Here is a 23,806-nt window from a genome sequence, read left to right as displayed (position 1 = left end):
AATCCCAGGGAATCTGTCGTCGTGCCACTATATTTTCATCTCTGCAGATAAAATGATTTAACACAGTAAGGGGAATCTGCAGTTGAGAGACCCTTTCAACGCTGCAGTAACAAACTGCAGTTTCTGCTTGTGTGCAAGAGGACTAGACATCCGCAAGCAAAAATCCTCTGTGAAGCATACAAAAGCTTAGAGATTATTTTCAGGCGGCAGTACAAACTAACGGGGTGGCGAATTAAGATGGCGAGCGCGGAGTGAGCAGCAGCGGCAGGTGTGAGGAACAAAAAGCCAGCCAGAGATTAGGGGCGGCCGTTTACTTTGCCGGCATATTTCACGGTCGGCGGAGCACGCGCGCCGCCGGAACGTAAACAAAGCTGCCGAGGACAGTGGGAGGGGACGGCCCGGCCGTCACGCACCACCGCCCCCGCAGATGCCATTTCACGCCCCCACACGCCGATTGCTACGGTTTTCTTATCACCGCTTCCACCGGCCCTGCCAGTGCCTTTCACAAAAGCTACTTACAAAACATGCTTCCTCCGACGGACAAAGCTTACAATTGTGTTCTGCCGCAGTCAGATCCATACACACACACATTACACAGGAAGTAACCGATGTAAGTACACATATTTTTATATGTGGTACCTTAATATGTACACACATTAGTGTGCCGGTCGTGGCCGCCCGGTGGGGCCATGCGGTTCTAGGTGCTTCAGTCTGCAACCGCGTGACCGCTACGGTCGCAGGTTCGAATCCTGCCTCGGGCATGGATGTGTGTTATGTCCTTAGGTTAGTTAGGTTTAAGTAGTTCTACGTTCTACGGGACTGATGACCACAGATGTTAAGTCCCATACTGCTCAGAACCATTTGCACATTTTTTTTTTTTTTTTTTTTTTTTGTGCTGGTCGTGTGTTCTCTGCGACGAACTGTCTTCCTACAAACACGTCACAAACTTAACAACCTGATGTTTTCTGCACTGCCGTAACTACACTTCTAACAATAAGAAGACTACGCCTGTCAGTATAGACTAATCCATTTCCGTCCACACTTGAACACCTATTCTGCTGTCCCCACGGGAAAACAAGCATTGATGGTTCAAAATGGTTCAAGTGGCTCTGAGCACTATGGGACTTAACTGCTGAGGTCATCAGTCCCCTAGAACTTAGAAGTACTTAAACCTAACTAACCTAAGGACAACACACATATCCATGCCCGAGGCAGGATTCGAACCTACGACCGTAGCGGTAGCGCGGCTCCAGACTGTAGTGCCTAGAACGGCCACTCCGGCCGGCAAGCATTAATGGTTTACTTCTGCGACGTGTACGTGGAGGTATTAATCAAACTAAATACATAGTACTCCTAATAGCTATAATTTTTAGCCGTATTAGTCTGTAAATGAAGTAGATACTGATGTAATGCTGTTCGGTACACGATCCTCAGTCACGAATAGAAATATCTGACCTTATATCGGTTATTTTGTGTGTGTGTGTGTGTGTGTGTGTGTGTGTGTGTGTGTGTGTGTGTGTGTGTGTGTGTGTGTGTGTGAGTGAGTGAGTGAGTGAGTGAGAGAGAGAGAGAGAGAGAGAAATAGTAAATGCATAGAAAAATATTCCCGCTCAACCTGTACTAATTATGAATAATATTTCCACAGAAACTGGGCAAACTGAACACGCAGTACCAACCAACATAATTACAACGTATGTGAATGGATGTAAAAAAACGATTGTCTTTCATGTTAACAGAAAGTATTTCTATACATAGCCTCCAAAACTGTGTAGTAACTTAAATTCGCGATTTTGGCATCTAATAGGAATACTCCCGTTTTTAATACAACTACCAAGCTAGGCACTGAATAAACAGGCATAGGCCAATCTGAAATTTATTTCCTTTCTCCAAAAAGCACTTTTTAGACACCGCTTTGCTCCCGACAAATATTCCTTCAAGTACAACTCCAGGAATGTTCAATTGGCTTAAGATCTGCACGCTGTTCTTAGTACACTGATGAGCCAGAAAATTATGACCACTGACCTACTAACGATATAAACCCGTCCAGGCGGCAGCAGCGTCATCGGGCGAGGAATGACTGCTAGTCAGACACACGCACGTCGCATGTAGTATCAGTGAGCGTGCTCCCCATGTGCAGAGAGGGGAAGGCGCGCGATCTCTATGAATTTGACAGAGGGCAGATTGTGATGGCCCAAAAGCTCGGCAAGAGCATTTCGAAAACCGCACGACTCGTCCGGCGTTCGAGGAGTGCTGTGGTGAGTGTCTTCAATACGCGGCAAAACCAAGCTGAGACCACGTCCAGGTGCCGTGCTGCTGGCCGGGCACCCCTCACCACACATGACGGACGTCGTAGCTGGGCAGACTTTAAAACAGGGTAGGTGACTAAGTGTGGCTGAGACCAGTACGAGGTGCATTCAAGTTCTAAGGCCTCCGATTTTTTTTTTCTAACTAACTACTCACCCGAAATCGATGAAACTGGCGTTACTTCTCGACGTAATCGCCCTGCAGACGTACACATTTTTCACAACGCTGACGCAATGATTCCATGGCAGCGGCGAAGGCTTCTTTAGGAGTCTGTTTTGACCACTGGAAAATCGCTGAGGCAATAGCAGCACGGCTGGTGAATGTGCGGCCACGGAGAATGTCTTTCATTGTTGGAAAAAGCCAAAAGTCACTAGGAGCCAGGTCAGGTGAGTAGGGAGCATGAGGAATCACTTCAAAGTTGTTATCACGAAGAAACTGTTGCGTAACGTTAGCTCGATGTGCGGGTGCGTTGTCTTGGTGAAACAGCACACGCGCAGCCCTTCCCGGACGTTTTTGTTGCAGTGCAGGAAGGAATTTGTTCTTCAAAACATTTTCGTAGGATGCCCCTGTTACCGTAGTGCCCTTTGGAACGCAATGGGTAGGGATTACGCCCTCACTGTCCCAGAACATGGACACCATCATTTTTTCAGCACTGGCGGTTACCCGAAATTTTTTTGGTGGCGGTGAATCTGTGTGCTTCCATTGAGCTGACTGGCGCTTTGTTTCTGGGTTGAAAAATGGCATCTACGTTTCATCCATTGTCACAACCGACGAAAAGAAAGTCCCATTCATGCTGTCGTTGCGCGTCAACATTGCTTGGCAACATGCCACACGGGCAGCCCTGTGGTCGTCCGTCAGCATTCGTGGCACCCACCTGGATGACACTTTGCGAATTTTCGGGTCGTCGTGCAGGACTGTGTGCACAGAACCCACAGAAATGCCAACTCTGGAGGCGATCTGTTCAACAGGCATTCGGCGATCCCCCAAAACATTTCTCTCCACTTTCTCGATCATGTCGTCAGGCCGGCTTGTGCGAGCCCGAGGTTGTTTCGGTTTGTTGTCACACGATGTTCTGCCTTCATTAAACTGTCGCACCCACGAACGCACTTTCGACACATCCATAACTCCATCACCACATGTCTCCTTCAACTGTCGATGAATTTCAATTGGTTTCACACCACGCAAATTCAGAAAACGAATGATTGCACGCTGTTAAAGTAAGGAAAACGTCGCCATTTTAAGTATTTAGAACAGTTCTCATTCTCGCCGCTGGCGGTAAAATTCCATCTGCCGTACCGTGCTGCCATCTCTGCGCCTTTTGCAATCTGACATGACGTGCTTGTTATCTGCTGTACTTACGGAGAAGTAGAAAGTGTGACACACTATTGTTTTCATTGCGCTGCATGTTAACTTTTGTAGTGGCAAGACTGGTATGGTGGACGCAAAACAACTGGTGACGTAGACTAACAACGGAGCGTTTAGAACATTTCTGGAAGTGCTGTACCTGGCGATATTCGAAATTCAAGATTTCACAGACGTAGAAGAAATTTTTCTGGTATTATACTAATTCTCTGCTTAGCCTAGTCATCACAATAAAAACCTTAACAAAGTATGTTGTAAAAGTACTATCATTAAAAAACCTTTAATTAAAATATTAAACCTTTTGCTGATCTATTGGAATGTCAACTATATAATCATTATCAGTAATGGTATTTATTTCAGATTTAAATTTGAAGAAGTGACAATAAAGGACAATATTAAAATTAATTTGGAAAGTTTTGTGAATGTAACTTCAGTAAGCGATCGCATTATCATAGTAAGACTTGCTGGTATCGCAGCTCTTTGTGTATCCGGGCGGAGAGTCGCATAATCCATTTCGTTTTGTATTAGGATTTGAAGTAGATGTATCCAGTTCTTTGTTCATTTGTGTTGTTATTAAAAATGTGCAAATCAACTAGCTGATACAGAAGAATAAATGAGAAATAAAATTTTTGCGTGGTTAGCGTCTTATAAGAAGATAAATCATAACCTTTTTGCAGCTAAGCAAGAATTAACAAGCACGTAGACAAAACGATGCCAACCTAGCACATGGAGATGATCTACGAGATTTGACCAGGAATAAGTGAAGTAAATTTTACTGTAAAAATGTAATTACTGTGATCAACATTCGTGTACTACCAGGTTATACGCGAAAGTATTTAATAAACAAATTCGCTGTTATGGCAAATGTTTAAGTAACGTGAATCTGACTCGATTTCGCCCATTAGTTAGTAAAAGAAATAACCACAAAAAGAGAAGGAGCCGGTAAGACCACGCACCACAACACGCTGGCAAGTCGCTGAAACTGCCACGCCAGCATCGCGACGACAGGCGACCACAAAAAGTGTAGCGGCGTGTAATTTAGAGCAAACGGATTTTTGATAACTGTTATTTGAATTTCTGCTCCGAGAAGGCTGCGGTCGTGGACGAGGAAACGAACGGCCACGGACGTACTCGGGGCCGATTAAGAACGCGCTTTAAATTAGTTTGGCGAGGCGCAGCTAGGCGTGGTGGCGTGCCCCGCAAACTCGTTCCGCCCGATCACAATCGACCGCCGTAATTAATGGCCCCGAATTACTCGTAAAGACTGTGTTTTTCGGCAGAGGCCGTAATTGAAATTAAAGCTACTTTTTGTTTTTACTCTCGCTAGCGGGGCGCGTTTTCCTTTCCGAATGCTGGTTCCGCTAGAAGTTATTAAGGCGTCAGCGCCGCGGCCCTACGCGACACGACACGACCCGTTTTCTACGTGCCGGCCTCGTTTCGCCGCTAAACGCGTGTCATTAAATTGTTTCGCCGCGTGCCGATCGCCGGCCGGGTGTTTACACGCGGTAATAACAAGCTGCCACGTGCGTTAGCGCGTCGTCCCAGGCGAGAGAGATTAAGACCGATTAATACTTGTCCCCGGGCAAAAAGCGAGGGGCTGAGCGCGATGTATCTTCTGGCGAAAGATACAGCAGGCCGAGCACAGTTCTCTGATTTACAGTGGCTCCAGCAGTACATAGTGTTTATTACATTCGTTACAAACCATTATGAACGTCACGGAACATCCTAAAACGTTATTCAGAACCTGTTTGACGTACGGTCAATTCGAGAAAAGCGGCGACAACTGAGTTATAATAATGTCTTCCAATGCAGTCGTATCACGGCAGTTCTTCTTACACTGATCACGGTTCCGTTCTTGATTGATTATCTTGAGATTCATTGTAGTTAGACAGCAACCGACTGGTTGCTCTGCTTACAGAATGGATCTGAAATTCTCATGTAACAACATAAGAGCTGATTAATGTAAAAATTAATCCGATGACGGACTGCATTGAGAGACATTATTATTATTATTATTATTCATTATCAATTATTTCTCATGCAGGTACAGAGCTTGCAAGTACGTTTCGCACTTTACCCTTGTGTGTCGTCACACCTGGAATGTGCGGCTGGTCCCGGCCGAGGTTCGAGTCCTCCCTCGGGCATGTGTGTATGTGTGTGTGTGTGTGTGTGTGTGTGTGTGTGTGTGTGTGTGTGTGTGTGTGTGTGTGTGTGTCCTTAGGATAATTTAGGTTAAGTAGTGTGTAAGCTTAGGGACTGACAACCTTAGCAGTTAAGTCTCATAATATTTCACACACATCTGAACATTTTTGAATTGCACAGCAATAAAACCACCCGTTTCGACAATGCTACATGAAGAGAGGCATTCTTACGTAATAAACTGCAATAGAATCATCAGTAGTAAATTAATAATGAGGTAAGGTCGTACGCCTCCGCGTATCGACTTGTCGGGTGATCTTTATCGGCGGATTTCATAGGGCATGTCCGCCATTGCGGTACCGTGGATTGAAGCAATATCAGACCCCGAAGACGACCACAGCTTATCGGTCGAAACGAAACACTGACTCGCCTTACACATTTCACAATTTTACGCGACTATTTTACTCAAAAATCACACAGAAACACACTTACTTTACTCCAATGCATTTAAGTATTACGGGCTGTAACTGACTACACGCTGTCATGTTGTCTTCAGTAAGGAAATAATTTGCTTAGCTAAACATTTTCTTCATTCTGCATCGTCTACAACAGCCCAAAGTTCGTTATTACAGGTGACCAAACATAGGAGTCCCGAAATTCCAGTCTGCATTTCGCCTAGCAGCTACGGCGAAAATTTTTATCAACATGACAAAATCTTGAAAATTGTAGTTGTAATTTCAATTTATTGTCTTTCGGTTCGTGCGCATTCAGCCATCTCAATAACGGAAAAACGATACGATAGTATATTGCAGACTATTTTGGCTCTGAGCACTATGTGACTAAACATCTGAGGTCAGCAGACCTCTAGAGCTTAAAAATACTTAAACCTAACTAACCTAAGGACATCACACACAACCATGCCCGAGGCATGATTCGAACCTGCGACCGTAGCAGTCGCGCGGTTCCAGACTGAAGTGCCTAGAACCGCTCGGCCACACTGGTCGGCGCAGACTGTTTTCCTATCAGTACGACGTAAGGACAACACAACGCCGAGTCCCGGAATTGCGGTTTTAACTAGACTGAGTAACTGCAGTACTGTGCCGGTCTAACGGCAGAGCCTGCGGAGCGAGGAGAATGTAGCTCATGTGCTGAGAATTGAGAACAGTTAGTGCAGTGAGCAGAACTCGATACGGCACTATGGAAAAACCTGTACAATTCATTGCGTAGTCTAATAGTGTAGCACCCCATTAGAAAAATTTGCGTCAGTGCAGAAGGCAACAATGTTTGGAAGTTATATGTACCTACAGCACCCCTCCCCCCCCCCCCCCCTCTCCCCCGCCCATCCTACTTTCCTTTCGTGCTCTACTCCGACGCTCACACCATTTTTATTTCAACCAATACCGGCGCAGACGAGTTAACGTCGTCGAAAGGTGAGGTGTCACACATAAAGCCGACTGTGGTGACTGAACGTTAACCGCTGACGACGGGTTGGTTGTGCCCGCGGGCCCGCCAGGCAGACAGCGGCTGCGCGGCAGATCCGGGCCGGCCGTGTTCTCATTAAGGGCTGTTCTGCTCAGCAAGTCGCTAAGCCGGCAGCTCAGCGCGGATTACGGCGCGGCCTGAGCCGGCGAATGGAGCCGCGCGCTGCGGACCCACACCTTCTGCCGCGGCGCCGCTGCCGGCTGGCTAGCCCCACCATCTGGGACGGCGAGCGGTTCTTCTGTAGGCAAGTCTGAGCGTCTCTCCCCACCGCCTACATACCACAATGCCTAACTGCTACACACACCAACGGCATCCAACCGAAATACGAAGTGGCAAATCACGAAAAGAAATTAAAAACAAAATTAATTTACCAGGGAACTAACTTAGTTCTGTTGTCAACTTCTGTCTACCAAACCGATCTCAGTAAGGTTAAATTCAAACAACAGCAACTGTGCCACAAATTTTGTCACCTATATTTCAGTCGCAGCTTGCTTGCAACACTATTTGTACACGCTCTGTTGTTACGAACATCTTAACGCTCTTTAGGCGGCATCTAATGTAAACGCTACCTGCTGAGCTTTTAATGAAACCTTCTGTGTGGGCTCTATTCTTTCTTGTTTTATCTTTACTGTCCCTTTGCGAGATATACATAGAAGGAAAAACCATTGGCCAGTGTGAAATGGTGGAAGGTAGCCGAAATTCTGAGAAAAATGCAAGTAAGCTACAATGAAAGATGGGTGATATACAATATATGCAAGAACCACGAGGCACCGGTAAGATCGCAAGACCGAGAACGAAGTGCTCGGATTAAGAAGGGTGTCAGACAGGGATGCATCCTTCGCTCCCTACTGTTCAATCTATACATCGAAGTAGCATAAACGGAAATAAAGGCAAGGTACACCAGTGGAATTAAAATTCAGAGTGAAAGAATATCAGTTTTAAGGTCCACAGCCGGCCGGTGTGGCCGAGCGGCTCTAGGCGCTTTAGTCTGGAACCGCGCGACCGCTACGGTCGCAGGTTCGAATCCTGTCTCGGGCATGGATGTGTGTGATGTACTTAGGTTAGTTGGTTTTAAGTAGTTCTAAGTTCTAAGGGACTGATGACCTCAGGTGTTAAGTCCCACAGTGCTCAGAACCATTTGAACCATTTTTTAGGTCCAGAGGTGTATGCAAAGTGAAAACATGAAGAATTACAAGATCGGCTGAATGGAATGAACAGTCTACTGTGTACAGAATATGGACTGAGAGTAAAAGACGAAAGTAATGAATAGTTCTTCAACCTAGGCAGCAACATAACCTCTGACGGACGGAGCAAGGGGGACATAAAAAGCGGACTGGCACAAACAGGAAAGAGAGTTCCCGTTCAAGAGAAATCTACTAGTATCAAACACAGGCTTTAATTTGAGTAAGAAATTTCTGAGCACGTACGTTTGGAACAGAGCCTGTGTGATAGCGAAGTGTGGAGTGTGGGAAAACCGGAACATAAGGGAATCCAAGCGTTTGAGATGTGGTGCTAGGAAGGAAAAAAATTGTTCAAATAGCTCTGAGCACTATGGGACTTAACATCTGAGGTTATCAGTCCCCTATAACTTAGAACTACTTAAACCTAACTAACCTAAGGACATCACACACACCAATGCCCGAGGCAGGATTCGAACCTGCGACCTTAGCGGTCCCGCGGTTCCAGACTGAAGCGCCTAGAACCGCTCGGCTACACTGGCCGGCTGCTAGAAAGAATGTGGAAAATTAGGTGGACTGGTAAAGTAAGGAATGTGGAGGTTCTGCGCAGAATTAGAGGGGAAAGGAACTGTGGAAAACACTGACAGGAAGAAGGAGAGGATAGTAGGATCAGTGGATGATCTGCATGGTACTAGAGGGAGATGCAGAGCGTAAAAACACTAGGGAAAGGCAGATATTGGAGTACATCCAGCTAGTAAGTGAGAACAGGGTGCAAGTGCTACTCTGAAATGAAGACGTTCGCGGAGGAGAGGAATTGGTGGAGTGCCCCATCAAACCCGTCAGAAGGCTGGTTGGATGGAAGAGCGTACGTGTGAGCGCGTGCGAGGGAGGGGGGGGGGATTTATAGGTGGAGACAAGGGTTAACCGCAAAAAGCAGATTCAAGTGGGGTGTAGGCTGCAGTAATAGCCGCCGGCCGGGGTGGCAGAGCGGTTCTAGGCACTACAGTCTGGAAGCGCGACCGCTACGGTCGCAGGTTCGAATCCTGCCTCGGGCATGGATGTATGTGATGTCCTTAGGTTAGTTAGGTTTAAGTAGTTCTAAGTTCTAGTGGTCTGAGGACCTCAGAAGTTAGATCCCATAGTGCTCAGAGCCATTTGAACCTTTTTTTCTGTAATAGCGCAGGTGTGAGGAGGTAATGCAGTGACGAGAAGGTTCGCACAGCATAGACTATCGCGGAGAGCAGCACACGACTGCAGACGACAGTGAACAGTAACAGGCGAGAAGTAGAGCCGAGGTGTTGGGGGTGGATGCCGTGGAAAGTCGGGTGAGGCGAGAGCCGCAGTTTGGCGCCGCCTAGGAGGGGCGGCACGCGACGCGACGGCCCGATAAATCACTCCGGCTGACAGCGACGCGCGGCTGATCCGCCAGGCGACATCCCAGCAGTCTGCGCCGCAAATACCTCCGCTGCCGGCAATTCCACCGACATCTTTAGTCCCGGGACGCCAACGAGACAAGTCTGTAGCCGTTCGGATCGTCTCACGTGTTTTTAACTCCAGGCAATTTAACGAGTCAGAAGTTGAAGTGAGAGCGGAACACATCACAGAGTTACACGAGCCCAGAGCCCTAGCAGCTGTAAGAAAGGCGGCACCGAGTACCCGTACGGGGCGGTAACTGAGGATTTGTATTCGTGGCAAACAAACCGACACTACAAATTATCACAAAATAAAGCCCAAAGATCAGAGATGGCGAAAACGTAACGTACCGAGGAAAAAATTTTAATATTAAAAGAATCAAACGTGACATGTTCGCTGAAATATCATTGACAGAAAACATATGTAGAGCCATATCTACAATCTGCAGACCATAATGAGATGCGTGCCATGTGGAGGAGGGGGTTCGCCGGCCGGAGTGGCCGTGCGGTTCTAAGCGCTTCAGTCCGGAACCGCGCGACCGCTACGGTCGCAGGTCCGAATTCTGCCTCGGGCGTGGATGTGCCTAAGAAGACCTTTGTCAATGATTAAAAGAACACCATAGCTATACATTTAGAAACGAAAAAAAAAGGAAAACACATACAGTACATATGTACAAAGTCAAAACCATTACTTAACTTGATGGTAGTTCAAAATGGCTCTGAGCACTATGGGACTTAACATCTATGGTCATCAGTCCCCTAGAACTTAGTACTACTTAAACCTAACTAACCTAAGGACATCACACAACACCCAGTCATCGCGAGGCAGAGAAAATCCCTGACCCCGCCGGGAATCGAACCAGGGAACCCGGCGTGGGAAGCGAGAACGCTACCGCACGACCACAAGCTGCGGACTGATGGTAGTGGTTTTGACTTTGTACATATGTACTGTATGTGTTTTCCTTTTTTTTTTCCTTTCTAAATGTATAGCTATGGTGTTCTTTTAATCATTGACAAAGGTCTTCTTAGGCACTTGGCTGTTTTATTGTTGTTCTGAAGAAGGTGTAGTTATCTACGCCGAAACGTAGGTTAACACTAGGTGCTTTTTTCGCAATCGAGGCGGGTTTTTAGTTCTTTAATATATTAACCAACGATTGCTGACGCGCTGCGATGTTGAAGGTTCTTAAATTCGTAAGCGATTGATTTAAAACTTGGCGAACAGAGTACTCTTCTCATTTATTTTCCAGTATCTGGCCTGCCTGCGCTGCTTCTCTCGACTGACAATCGCCCCCACACGCACACGCGCACACAGGTTGCATTACGCTTGCGATGACTCACCCTGGTTTCTCGGAAACGCTGGCGCCGGCCAACTCTCAATCAGGAAGCAGCGGCCCGCACCGCATCGGCATTTGGCACGCCGCAGTGGGCGCCCACGGGCCGTGAGCCGACCGCGGGCCGCCGGCGAGGAATTAGTCGCTATTTACTCGCATCACGGTCGCGCGGCGATGCAATTACACAGGCCGGGCCGGGAAGCTATGTCGAGGGCGTACCCTAGCGAGGGTAACAATTCTGCCCCGGGCCACCCGCACGGGGGCGCGGAATTTAATCGGAAGCATTAATACGCCTGTTAAATTAACCCAATTACGTAAATGAGGGCGCGCTAGGACTGAACTAAGCGCGTGGCGCGAGGTCGGCTGAATAAAATCGGCGACCGTAAATGGTTTCCATGGCCCGACTTTCATTTAGCTCTTTTCCCTTCACTCGCTCCCTTATCTCTTTCTCACCCACAGTCAAATAATTACGTATCACCTTGCTAACAGGTCAGTTTCACAAAAAAATGTAACGAGCAACGTACAGGTACTGCAAATGAAACATAAATCATCTATATTCAAATGATACTCCGAAATCCACCTAATGGTGTGTGGCGGGGGGTAATTCTAGTACCACTAACTGACCCCTCCTTCCCTGTTCCACTCGCCAAAGGCGCGCGTGTGGGAAGAACGATTGTCGGTAAGCCGGTTATTAGCTCCAATACCTCTCATTTTCTCGCCGTGGTCATTTCACAAGATGTGAGTGATAGGAAGTAATTCGCAGACTTAGCATATGTCATGAGATAGGCGCCTAATATCGCATGGGGGCCTCCTTTGGCCCTGCAGACTACAGTGAGACGCCATGGAAGTTAAGTTTAAGTCCCTGGTACTCCTCCACAAGCGACTGCCAATTCTGGTCTGTTCGTGGGTGGATGACTTACACTTCCTTAAGATTCTTCTGTGAATCTGTCTGGCATCTGTCTTTCCCATCATTTGTTTTATGTGGTCATTTCACATATAGTATGTCTGGATGGTTACTACTTGATATTTTACTGCAGATAATGCTTCCAGCAGTGTAGTTGTATATTGGTGGATTTCTTTTCCTAGATATGTGCATTTCAGTATGGGGTCTTTGTGTCTACAGAACGTGCCACGCTTGTGTGGCGATCATAGAAAATTATTGACACTTAGTCAAAAGATTAATGGGCTCCCAATGGAACAAAATCAAGTGTTTTAAAACAGAATTATCCCGCAAAAACTTCTGAAGAGATTTAGACACGCCTGCGCTGTTACTCGTTCTCTCATTAACTCCTGTAAAAAGAATTTCAACTCAATGCGCCCTCGTGTGTGTGTGTGTGTGTGTGTGTGTGTGTGAGAGAGAGAGAGAGAGAGAGAGAGAGAGAGAGAGAGAGAGAGAGAGAGAGAGGAGGGGGGGGGGTAATGGCGACTTCATACATAAGAAGCTGAACAGTACGTTATTAAAAAGTCCAGCTAGCTGAATGTAATGAAGTTTTTTTTCTCTGCAAACATTGGAAACGCTCATTTGTTATCATTTCAAATTACACCGAATTAAGAAAATACTACGGCTTTAAATCATCCAGTCAGACTAGTTACCATGCTAGTAATTATTGTTGAATACAAAAGTAGTTCAATAACTGCTGTTTTTCACCTGTTATCTACTCCTTTACTAGATAAATTACCCTGAGGCTTTTACTTTTTTGCAAGAGGCGACGCAGAATATCCAGTATTCATTTTTCCATTCATCAAACTATATAGTACAGTTGCCTGTTCTACCGTCTGTAACGAAGGGTATTCGATTCTGTAAGTTTATGTGGGCAACCACATCCTAATCTACGCGTATCTAAGAAAATTTATAAAAAAATAGTAAAATCATCTAATAAAACTGTCGAGTCCGCTCGTAGCTGCTACTCCGCATTACTGCAGGTTTAAAGTACAACCACTTTGGCGATAATGAATCGCATTTTCAGGTTAAATCTACAACGTCCATGCGAATTAGAGGCCGTTAGGTGAAAAAACTGCTTGTGCCTACTATGAAGGAGGTACGAAAGTACTACTTTGTCTGGATGACACTAAGTCATTAAACCAATATGAACTCCCAACGTTGTAAGGGGAGTATTCTGGCATCATCAAATGGAATGGATGTTAGCAGATTTAACAATAGGATATCAATATGTAAGACAGCGGAAAACTTCTGAGTGCTTACTTTTTTATTTTTCGTACAAATTTAGTGGGACTTGCAAAAAATAAAGAAAATAGCACACGGCATAGAATTGTTTCACTGAGTAAAGTGTTAGTAATGTTACCAATGATAAGCAATGTCCGTTGTTATGGCATAATTTATCTTCAGTTTTCAATTTCATTTGAAAAATGATTGCCAACCTTTGGAAAAGAAAGGAAGTACTAAGGGCTTATTTAACCCTCATGTCCTCTACCGGCACATACAGGCACTAGTGCGGCAGGTACGATAGTGCCAATTTTCACTATGACTTAGTAGCCACAGTGTCTGCGCATGCAGTTATCACTTCTTCGCAGCCGAGATAGCTGTTTTTGCAAGTACCATTAGGAATTCAACACCGGTAAGTTGCTACCGTATTATATTTACAGGATTCTGATGCCACAGTCCAGTGTTCTTCCGCTTATTCGCCCTGTTTTTTAGGTCTAAACTAGTACGTCCTTTAGTGACGACCCTTAATTATCTAAGTTTATCGATGGATTTTCCAATAACTATTCTATTTGATGATGCCAGGATATGTGCCTTACACAACCTGGGAGATCCCATTTAGTGGCTTAATGTAATCCAGCCAAATGAGTAATTTTGTATCCCCTTAAAAGTAGGCACTGCTAGTTTTTTTTCACTCAACGGCCTATAATTCGTATGCGTGTTGTTGTAGATTGATCCTGAAGATGCGATTGATTATCGTGAAACCGTTTGTACCTTAATTCCACAATAAAAGAGGATTCGCAAGTACAAGCGAAGTCTATTTTTTGGGGAGATTTCACAACAAAAACGGTTTCAAAAAGATTTATGTAACTATGTATTGCATTCTAGCCTAACTGTAGAACGGAAAGCCGTGAGGCTTAATTGAAGCGACAGCTTTCACCCTGGGAATACGTAGCTGCTTATCGCCGCCTGTTGGTTGCTTGGCCGATTTGGGGGAGGGGACCAAAAAGCGGGGTCATCGGTCCCATCGGATGATGGAAGGATGGGGAGGGAAATCGGCAGTGCCCTTTCAGGGGAACCATTCCGGCATTTGCCCGAGGCGATTTAGGGAAATCACGGATGACTTACTTCAGGATGACAGCACGCGGGTTTGAACCGTCGTGCTTCCGCAGGCGAGCCCAGTGTGCTAACAGCAGCACCACCTCGCTGGATTCGCCGCCTGTTACTGGAAACTGTGCAGAATGAAATTCAATTCTGAATTTCCGCGAGAGGGGCAAGAACGACCTCGAGAGAGGTGGCGCGTGATCCGGACGTTCGGCACAGCACACTGGTAAACTGCAGACGATGCCTATCTGGGCCTCGGCGTGGCGGTAGCTGAGCGGGCAGCGGCAGCCGCGAGGCCAGCAATTAACCCCGGCGCCTCGCCTCGCCTCAGCCGTGATTTATGCACCGGGCCTGCCAGTAGCCGCGGCCAGCTTCAGCCCACGCATAACTGCACTCGCTCAGCGAGCCGTCAACGTCCGGGTACTGTAAGCTCTGTACGGCAAACAGTGTGTTTCCAGGGAACTAATGATGGAGGAACGTTCCCACGCATTTCTTAATTTTCTTAACTTATTTTATTTACCAAACAAGAACGATAATGATATACGAGTACTTCCTTTCGACCAAGGGAGCTACACACTACCTGTCGGGACACCGTCCGTATCCCATCTGTTGTTGTTGTAGTCTTCAGTCCTGAGACTGGTTTGATGCAGCTCTCCATGCTACTCCATCCTGTGCAAGCTGCTTCTTCTCCCAGTACTTACTGCAACCTACATCCTTCTGAATCTGCTTAGTGTATTCATCTCTTGGTCTCCCTCTACGATTTTTACCCTCCACGTCTCAGAACATGTCCTACCAACCGGTCCCTTCTTCTAGTCAAGTTGTGCCACAAGCTCCTCTTCTCCCCAATTCAGTTCTGTACCTCCTCATTAGTTATGTGATCTACCCAACTAACTAAAAATACATGTTTTATAAAAACATGTCCTAATATACTGGAGCCATAGTGACATCGTCAAATGCTAGAAACAAAATCAGCGCCAGCATCGTCAAACGTATATAAATAATAGTATACACAAGAGTCATCTTGTCAGCAGAGCAATTGCTGAAAACATAAAAAAAAAAAAAAAGAAAATGTGACCACAGACGTGGAGTAAAGGAAATTTTTTCTATTTTCGGGTCACCGTTCAATTCGCGACCATGTCGCAGATTGTGAGACCCTATTTAGTTCATTTTTATTTCACGAAATTTAAGTGCATCATTAATATTATACCTAGAGAGATGGGAACATGAAATTTTAATAGTTGCAAACCCATGTTCAGTGTGTCCCTTCGCGCTGGACAGCAACACGTAAGCGGCAGCCCGACTCACATACGCGAAGAGCCCTCTTGTGTTACTGAATTAGCCGCAGATGTGTTACTGTTACGCATGTTGGCCAAAGTTGTGGACAGCGTCGGAACGTAAATTGTCGACAGAGATGGAAAGTAAACTGCGTCTTTTATGAAATGCCGATTGCGTAGTATCAGGATATCACTGCCGTTAGAAAGTAAGAACTCTGGATTTCTTTTTCCCCATGTCGCCTTACTTACAACTGACACGAATTGGCTCCTTGAGTACACAACGACTAGTGGTCGTTTACGCAGTGGTCTGAAGATGTCGATTAGAACTTATGCATCATTGTCTTTTGAAGAGTTTGTAATTTATTCGCACCCGTCTTTATACAGGGTGTCCGAAAAGTCATTCCCTGATTACATAAATTGATAACTCAAAAATGGCTCTGAGCACTATGGGACTCAACATCTTAGGTCAAAAGCCTTAAACCTAACTAACCTAAGGACATCACACACACACACACCCATGCCCGAGGCAGGATTCGAACCTGCGACCGTAGCAGCCCCGCGGTTCCGGACTGCAGCGCCAGAACCGCACGGCCACCGCGGCCGGCAATTGATAACTCAGGCTAGAAGTAAGACACAAATATGAAACTGGTGTCTAATTGTTTACAAACTATCAGAGTATTTTTCACACACCAGTAAACTTCCACATGAGCACCCTTGGTAGCACGTAGCACATCTAGGCGATATTCTATTTCCGTCCACACATTAGCCAACATCACTGGAGGGATCGATTCAACGACTGTGGTTATCCGTTGCCGCAGGGTTTCAAGATCTGGTACTCGTGTTCGGTAGACCTCGTCCTTGACATAACCCCATAAGAAGAAGTGTAATGGGGTTATGTCAGGAGAGCATGGAGGCCAAACCGTTGGCCCATCACGACCAATCCATCGCCCAGGAAAGGTCATATCGAGATAGGCACGGACGTCCAAACCTCAATGATGCGGTGCACCGTCTTGATGAAACAAGACATCGCGGTGATACTGAAGCAGCTGAGGAACAGCAAACAGTTGCAACATCTCCAGATACACTGCAGATGTGATGGTAGCCACAGCGAAGATGGCCCGATAATTCGATGGTGCAATAGCGTGCACTAAATATTCACCTTTGGACTGCCTCTTGTGCACTCCATGACCTCGCCAGGGGGGTTGTGAACCCCAAATGCGCACATAATGGCGATTCACTACTCCACTGACAAAAAATGTCGCTTCGTCGGGAAAGGCAATTCGTTTGAGATAACCATCATCGTCTTCAATACGTGAGAGCATTTCGACCGTAAAGTCATATCGACGTGTACTGTCATTGGGCAACAATGGAAGTGGAAGTTTACTGATGTGTGAAAAAAACTTTGATAGTTTGTAAACAATTAGACACCAGTTTTATATTTGTATCTTACTTCTAGCCTGAGTTATCAATTTATGTAATCAAGGAAAGACTTTTCGGACACCCTGTATTTCACAACTGGGTCCGTCCGTTTGATCAAAACCGTAGTGCAACTGTTGGCCGGACCAGGACTTCGAACACGCGCCCTCGCCTTCCCTGAGCAGTGAAGGAAATTGAACCTCTCCGAATTGAAGACCTGCCGGCTAATGGAAGACGAACGCGTGTGCGCTGACTTGCTATCGGCGCGTGTAGCGGGGGAATTCAGACGAGAGCGGTGGCTCGCTAATGACTGCGGCAGCGGTGAATCAGCGCTTGGCGGCCTAAGCTAGCCCCCGAGGGCCCTCGGTGGCGCGCACGCGTCGGCCGCGCCCTTACCCTTCCGGAAGGGCCCTCTTGGCGCGACGCCCTAATTGCATCGGCGGCCGAGGGCGCGGGTGCGAGCCAGCCGGCGCGCTCTCCAGTGGCTGAGGGCACTTTGCTGTAGCCTAGTTCTTTCTCGCTCTATTGCCCTCTGGGGCGAACGAATTTCTTTCACTCCACCGTACTTTAGTTGTGTCTGTCTGAACACGCCACTCCATTAACATGCCGCCACTCGAAAATTACGTCCGCCATATCCAAAGCAATATAATAAAACCAATAACCGCATTAAAAAATCGAACTCCTAGGCATTGTGTCGGGCTGCATGCGGTTAAGTGCTCTCATTGTCGAACACTGGATCAGTACAGCATGGGTGTGCTCTGTTTTAAGAAAGGTAGTTTTCCAAGGATCTCAGTGTTCATGAAGCTTATCTCCTGAACTGCATGTCGTTTTAAATGGCTCTGAGCACTAAGGGACTTAACATCTGTGGTCATCAGTTCCCTAGAACTTAGAACTGCTTAAACCTAATTAACCTAAGGACATCACACACATCCACGCCCGACGCAGGATTGAACCTGCGACCGTAGCGGTTACGCGGTTCCATGCTGAAGCCCCTAGAACCGCACGGCCACACCGGCCGGCGAACTGCATGTCGTGCCATAATAATATTCCGCAGATACATTCGGTCTTATTTGTCGATACTACACTACTGGCCATTAAAATTGCTACACCACGACGATGACGTGCTACAGACGCGAAATTTAACCGACAGGAAGAAGATGCTGTGATATGCAAATGATTAGATTTTCAGAGCATTCGCATAAGGTTCGCGCCGGTGGCGACACCTACGATATGCTAACATGAGGAAAGTTTCCAACCGATTTCTCATACACAGACAGCAGTTGGATGACCGGCGTTGCCTGGTGAAACGTTGTTGTGATGCCTCGTGTAAGGAGGAGAAATACGTACCATCACGTTTCCGACTTTGATAAAGGTCTGATGGTAGCCTATCGCGATTGCGGTTTATCGTATAGCGACATTGCTGCTCGCGTTGGTCGAGATCCAATGACTGTTAGCAGAATATTAATTCGGTGGGTTCAGGAGGGTAATACGGAATGCCGTGCTGGATCCCAACGGCGTCGTATCACTAGCAGTCGAGATGACAGGCATCTTATCCGCATGGCTGTAACGGATCGTGCACCCACGTCTCGATCCCTGAGTCAACACATGGGGACGTTTGCAAGACAACAACCATCCGCACGAACAGTTCGACCACGTTTGCAGCAGCACTGACTATCAGCTCGGAGACCGTGGCTGCGGTTACCCTTGACGCTGCATCACAGGCAGGAGCGCCTGCGATGGTGTACTCAACGACGAACCTGGGTGCACGAAGGGCAAAACGTCAATTTTTCGGATGAATCCAGGTTCTGTTTACAGCATCACGATGATCGCATCCGTGTTTGGCGACATCGCGGTGAACGCACATTGGAAGCGTGTATTCGTCATCGCCATACTGCCGTATCACCCGGCGTGATGGTATGGGGTGCCATTAGTTACACGTCTCGGTCACCTCTTGTTCACATTGACAGCACTTTGAACAGTGGACGTTACATTTCAGATGTGTTACGACCCGTGGCTCTACCGTTCATTCGATCCCTTGCGAAACCCTACATTTCAACAGGATATTGCAGGACCGCATGTTGCAGGTCCTGTACGGGCCTTTCTGGATACAGAAAATCTTCGACTGCTGCCCTGGCCAGCACATTCTCCAGATTTCTCACCAACTGAAAGCGTCTCATCAATGGTGGGCGAGCAAGTGGCTCGTCACAATACGCCAGTCATTACTCTTGATGAACTGTGGTATCGTGTTGGAGCTGCATGGGCAGCTGTACCTGTACACGCCATCCAAGCTCTGTTTGACTCAATGCCCAAGCGTATCAAGGCCGTTATTACGGCCAGAGGTGGTTGTTGTGGGTACTGATTTCTCAGGATCTATGCACCCAAATAGCGTGAAAATGTAATCACATGTCAGTTCTAGTATAATATATTTGTCCAATGAATACCCGTTTATCATCTGCATTTCTTCTTGGTGTAGCAATTTTAATGGCCAGTAGTGTATCTGCAAAATGTGTTGCGAATGGAGTTAGTTGTGCTGAACTACTTCTGTGTGAAAAACTGTTTTCCTTTCATTAATTTTGCGTATGTAAGAGGGGGGGGGGGCGCAATAGATGGAGGTACTCGTTAGAAGTCCCAGCGCTCCGATATAATGCTCTCATTACCCCACAAAACACTGCCCTGACCATGACTGACTTGTGCAACGTATTGACACTACACTGGTATCGTTCGTGACACTACACTGGTATCGTTCGTGATGTGGAGAAAAAAAAACCACAACTTCCAGGCTTGGCTAGCATCTTCATTTATAGTCTACCACGCATTTCTTGCGTGTTTCCACACCTTTCTTCGGCCCCTGTAGTTTTTAAGTACATTCCATACTCATGTACGGCAAAGTTTATAGTTTGTTACTGTGTTTCGATGACTTTCGCCTTGATTATCAGCATCTAATTTGGAAACTTAAGGTTTTCACTTCGAAGCCAGATAATTCCCGACAGGTACCTGCTTCATTTCAATTCTCCACAACCGGGAGAATCACGCGTTAGGGATCGCTGTCGCTTGCCAGCTTGTTAACAAGAAACGGGCGCGGCTAAATCGCAGCGAAAGGTGCGTGGTGTGAGTGTGCCCGGCTGGGATGAAAAGAGGCAGCGTTCGCCCCCTCCATAATGTATGTGATTCACGCGGGCACGTGCGCCGGCTTATGCGGGCAGCTTCTCGGTTTACATAATGGCGCTGCGCAGGGAACACGTGTAGCCGCCGCGGACGCCTAATATGCTAATCCGTCGGTGGGGCGGTGTGTGTGTGTGGGGGGGGGGGGGGGGGGGGGCAGGGAACAGCAGACAGTCGGCGGATAGCCTTCGGGCTATTTACATACAGGGGCCAGGCGCGTGCCACACAGCCACATCCGGCACTAAACATAGTAGTCAAATGCGATCGCCGGCCACCACACATTTGCAAGCAGTCATCGTCTTCCTCCTAAGAGGCCGAAGTATACTGTGTTTCAAAACTCGACAGCAAAATTTCAAGAATAGATTCTTCATATAACATAGAAAAAATCTGTGGGAAACATTGGCTCCTTATGAGCAATGAGCACGTCTTCTATCATCGATACTGTGGAACGAATCTCTTCTACTGTACACTCTTTCCTTTCCATATTTTGGAAGGAGATAGCATAGACCAAAACAAGAAAAAATGGCGAATAAATATAGGCTCTAAAATGCATAGCTTAAGAACTATGAACCCTTTCTTGATATTCGCTACTGTGTAAACATCTCTTCTACTGAGCATGTGTTCATACCTCTTACGATATGCATTTGAGACCATTACTGATCTTTTTTCCTTCTTGTGGTCCCTCTACCTTCTCCCAAAATATGGAGCGCAACTAGCCTGCAGTAGAAGAGACGTGCTTCAAAGTAACGAAGACGATAAGGTGCTCATAGCTTGCAAAGTATGCATTTTAAGCTGCTTCTTTTTATATGGGGAACCCATTCCTGAAGTTTTGCCGTCGAGTTCTGGAACGACCCTATAATAACAAGGAGAACTACTATCACGGAAAAACCCGTCAGACTGACGAGCGAAGTAAGGAACTCTGGAAATCAGTTCTTGCTTAACTTACCCAATCCGTGATTTTATCTGGCACGGTGAGAGCTACTGTAATTTAGTATTCCGGGCGGTAGAGTTAGCTGAGCTAAGATCCCGGCGGGAAAAATTGTATCTCTTTAGCAGTATCGCAGCGAACGGAAGAAAATCAAGTTCATCTCAGTAAATTCGGCAGTTGTCTGTGGCACTCAGGACTGAAGTAGTCCGGATTCTATTCACCCCTGAGTATAAATTACGTCTATTGCAGAAAAGAAGATGGCGGTAAGATTTAAAAATTGAAGTCTTCTTAGTGTTAAATATGGAAGTATGCCAACTTCTTCACTGTCCAGAAAGTATTGATTACCATGACGAGATAATTTAACGGCGAATAAAGAGAATTACGGGAGAGAATAAGAAGATATTCTAGAGTGGATCCTCGACAAGACGTGAGCATGAGAAGAATTAACCCTGGCCTACCTGGAATTTCCACGTGATTCTAGAGGTTAATTAAAGCTTACATGACGTAAGAGGAGTTCTTTAATAAATAAGATGTAGGCAGGTGTAAACAATTCGGACCCTTATTTTGAAACTACTGTGCGAAATGAAAGTGCAATTTTCCCCATCTCATCCAAATGCGTAAGACCAGCAGAGAAAGGGAAAAACTTGCGAGTTAAACTAACGATGCTGTTTTGAGTAAATATGTTTGTCTGAAGCTTGATACTGGTTAGATTCTTTCACTGGCCCAGTTGTGGTGCTCACAAGAAACAGTCCTTGGGCCGTTAATGTATCAACTGGGATGCTGCAAGACATCAGTAGACACGTTAACTTTTTCCAAATTTTCACCGCAGAACAGGAAAATACGACTGAAATGTTTGTGAAATTCTAAATAAATACGACGATTGGAGATGGCAAGGCAACTAGAAATGCACGAACTGCAGTGTCAACCGTCGCCTGCACAAGGTAGCAAACACAAGTTGGGAGCGTGTAACATCAGCTCTCGGTTGCTAAGTCAACCAGCAGCAGCAGCAGCAGGTGATTGTGTGCCTGTCGCAATTCGGTACCCGGCGACTCGCGGCGGTTTTGCACATCGGATTAGCATTCAGTAAACACACGCTGGCCGGTAACAGCACTTCACACGTTCCGGCTGGCCAGACACGACTCGCTCCTAAGTGGCCTCTGCTTCACACGATCGTCGTCTTCTGCTCGCTGCCGATGGTATCGCGTCCCAGCCTTCCCCAACCAGTTCTTCCGCTCAAAAGTTGCGTATAATTAACAACGCGCCGACGTCGAAGACCCCTTATCTCAAACCGGCAAAGTAGATTATTCTCGACACCCCTAGAATCGTGAAACATCCGGCCATCCTTGGGAAAAAGAGAGTGTGCTGGAAAAACTTACACCATATTAACAAAATGTATGGAATCCTTCGTCTAATGTATAGGCGGCACTGGTCTTCAGACGGCCAGTACACATTTCTGCGTCTTGCTGGTACGACGCATGAAATCCCTGTGAACGTTAAGGAATACCAACCACCCACTACCTGTTCTACGAGTACATTCTCTCTGGTACTGGGGTATTACGAATCATTATGCCAAGCTTAAGAGAGACTGATAAATTTACGTGATTCACTTCGAGTAAGAAATGATTGTCCCAGGCACGAATCTCGGTGACACATGAATCTCTCCGACGTCTTGTGTCTGTTATGCTGCGCATTCTTTTCTCTTGTTCCTTGTTTCATGTGAAATTCTCTTCAGTTCTGTCCGTTCATAAAAGTGCCAAAATCAAAGAAGCAAACCAACACATCGTAGGTGACATCACGCCAACGGCTGTAATTCCAGCGATCAAAATCTAGCAGTTATGCCATGCAGTTCCAGACGTGCATAGTAAGCCTGAACAAGTTGCTTATTGCGTTTGCGCACAAGGGAAAACAGCTTGTAATTTAGTACCATGCGCAATAAATATTCTGTATAGCCGAAATCCTTCAGACAATATACTTCCGTGTAACTGCTGCTGCTTCGAACGAATTACACTACTGCTAAAATATTCGCGTCATTCTCCGGCAATGACAGCATAGGTCTACAAATTTATAATTCGCAATCTTTGAAGTCGTTTTAGATGAGCCTTATGGTTTTTAATAAGGTACTTTCACAAATGGCAAGGTTTTTTCCGTATCACGCAAATTTTTTCACATACATTCAAAAATCTTTACTTTTCAATAAGTTGGTTGGTTGGTTTGTGGGATTAAAAGGGACCAGACTGCTACAGTCATCGGTCTTTTCAATAAGTCACTGTAATATTGTAATGAAGTATGTTCTTCATTACTAATACAGCGAAGTAAGTTTTAATGACTCTTCTTTTTCCCCCTTTAAGCTCCGCTTCGAAATTTTTCTTCCGTGCACTGCCTGAGGACACTCCTTGTGCGGTGTGTGTAGTCCACTATCATGCTGATATCCTATCAGCACTGATACCTTGGTTCCATTTCTTTAATCCCTTGATGGAATCTATCTCCCTGTTCCTCACTCACGGAACCTAGAGATTTTCTGTAGAGTAGCCTACCTGGAAGTATAGGAAGTAA

At 46.3% G+C, this 23,806-nt stretch overlaps 1 protein-coding gene across 4 annotated transcripts in view; it reads right to left on the bottom strand.

Moving 5' to 3' along the window:
* The window catches only part of LOC126241267 (fibrosin-1-like protein), a 739,110-nt gene that overhangs the window by 395,995 nt on the left and 319,309 nt on the right, over window positions 1-23,806 (bottom strand). The window lies entirely within an intron of this gene.

This window comes from Schistocerca nitens, chromosome 1 (assembly GCF_023898315.1).
Source record: "Schistocerca nitens isolate TAMUIC-IGC-003100 chromosome 1, iqSchNite1.1, whole genome shotgun sequence".
NCBI lineage: Eukaryota > Metazoa > Arthropoda > Insecta > Orthoptera > Acrididae > Schistocerca > Schistocerca nitens.
Note: the sequence above shows the minus strand (reverse complement) of the source record. Positions and strands in the feature narration are given on the sequence as shown.